We start from the raw sequence: 2,572 nt of genomic DNA, 5'->3' as shown, positions 1-2,572 counted from the left end.
ACGAGAACGCAACCAAACACACCCTATATGCCACGCATGTTCATACCATTTGTGCCTTTCTACTTGACTTACTGCGCTACATAACTCAGGTTCGTACGTCCACTCCTGGGTACATGTCCGTCTCGTAGTTCCAGTCCCACGTGTTCTTCATATAGATGGAACAATCCTTGCATAACACGTGCACCTTGATGCTAGATGTCTCGCGTGTTGGCAAAAGGATGAATAAAGCTCGCGTAAAAAATAGAGTGGAAGAACATAGATTCCGGACGACCGAGAAGGAGCAAGGAACCTCGTGGTGGAGCGTCTGCACTCATAATATTTAATATTATTCAGCGATATAAAATTAACCAATCATCTCCACAGTGGACTGGAAGAGTACGAAACACGGCAGCCCAGTGTAGTTACATCATACTAGTACATGGCTAACCCACGCTATCACCATATTTCTTGGCTTCCGTGCAACACCTATCTCTAGTAATCCAGCAGCCTGTATCGCTTCTCCCTCCTCGTCTCTATCAAAGTGCGGCAGGCTAGCGTTTCTGTCGTCTATTGAGGTCGGTTAACTATCACATGTTAGCGACATGTGTAGCGACCAGACCTCAAATGGTCTGTGCTGCCGTGCACCAGTGTCATCCCTAGATCAGTAATGCTGACACGCACAGTACAAATGGAGGATTTATAACAGAGTAGCAACCACACACTTATTACATCGAATATCTCCAAAGAGATTAAGTATGATAAACATGGCTTAAGGCCATCTAAATACGATAACAGCGGAAGACTTGGAAGATAAGTGAGTCCATCAACTCCAGCGGCATCACTGAGTATAAGACCACGACCTAAGGCACCTTACTCATCGTCTAAAAAGTCTGCAACATGAAATGTTGCAGCCCGAAAACGGGTCAGCACATGGAATATGCTGGCAAAGTAACACATAGAGAATAAAGAACAATGATAATGCTATACTACATGCATATATGGCTGGTGGAAAGCTCTATGGTTAAAGTTTTGCGAAAAGCCAATTTTTCCCTACTGCAAAGGAATAGATTTCATTTAACTATCATGGTGGTTGTGAAACATTGAGATGGTTGACAGCATCTCAATCCCAATTAAGTGTCATCATTAACCCAACAAAATTAATTAAAAGTAACATGGTGATGAGATTCACATGATAATCCAGTACTAGATACTCAAGTTGTCCATAACCGGGGACACGGCTAACCATGATTAGTATGTACACTCTGCAGAGGTTTGTGCACGTTTCCCCACAAGACTCGATCTCCTCCGTTGGATTACTCGCACTACAAGGTGTTTGAGTAACGGATGACCGAGACACAGTCTTTCAGAAGTGTTTGCACCTTACGTATGGGTAGACAGTTACACCTACTTTCCCCTACATCTGCTAGTCTACCATTGTAAGAGTTCACACAACTTAGTCAACTATGCTAGAGCCCATAATAGCTTGCGGCTGCACACGGAAGTTTCTAGCATGAATCATCTTATGATCCCTTTGAACCTGGGTGGCGGTCCAAAAGAAAAACAGGCAATCCTGGAATACCCAGGTACCTCAATCCACCCAGATGTGATTTTTAGTTGCCACCTTAAGTAAACCATTATTAACAATCTCACATCTGTCATGTATATCACTCAAACCCAATCCACGTCTACGAGCATAGCATGGCAATATAATAGCAAACGTAGAAGTAACTCCCAAGGGTTTGATAAAAGAACAGGTAATAGGTACTACCTCAACTACTTCCCAATACCCACAATTTAATTAGATCCTAATCATGCAATTTTTGAGGAATAGATCTAATGCAATAAAAACTGGGTATGGAAGGTATGATCAAAGTGTTACTTGCCTTGCTGATGATCCGCGAAACCTAGCGATTCGAAGTAACAAGTGGCACACTCCGGGTACTCTATCGCAAACAAACAAGCAGACAATTAGTACTCATCTAATGCACAGGTAAAACTCGAATGAAAGATCCAACCAGAAAGTTCAACTTAAGAACTCCGGTTTGCAAAAAGAATCAACTCGAACGAAGCAACGAAAGTCAAACTGCGAAAGAAACAATCTTTGTTTACTAATCTGGATCTAGGTCAAATTTTACAGTAGCAAAAACTTGTTTGAGTAGGTTAAACGGAAAGAGAATTTCGAGACGAAACTCTAGGCGCTTGAATCGCCTGATTCCGATAAACAAGCGAAAAGTTAAACAGAAACGAAGATTCGATCAGAAATCGAAATCTGAGATAATCGCGGAAAAATCCGACGAAAAAGAAAAACGGACGAACGGTTAAAGAACGGACGTTCGTTAACAGAGAAAATCCGACGAACGCGTTCGTTAAAACGAACGGGTCGGTGAACGTTCACAAAATAACAAAACTGAAAAAAAACCGATCTAGGGTTTTTTTTTAAACGAACGTTTTTTTAAACAAAACCGGCAAAACGGCGGCGTGGTATACCTCGTCGGGGGCGGGGCTCCGGCTGCTCCGGCGAGGGCGGCGGGGTGCGGCGGGGCTCGGGGGTGCTCGGGGTGGCGAGGGGCGGCGAACGGCGAGCGGCGGCGGC

Source organism: Triticum aestivum, chromosome 6D (genome assembly GCF_018294505.1).
Source record: "Triticum aestivum cultivar Chinese Spring chromosome 6D, IWGSC CS RefSeq v2.1, whole genome shotgun sequence".
In the NCBI taxonomy this organism is placed as follows: domain Eukaryota; kingdom Viridiplantae; phylum Streptophyta; class Magnoliopsida; order Poales; family Poaceae; genus Triticum; species Triticum aestivum.
The sequence above is the reverse complement of the archived record's forward strand: the minus strand, read 5'-3'. Positions refer to the sequence as shown.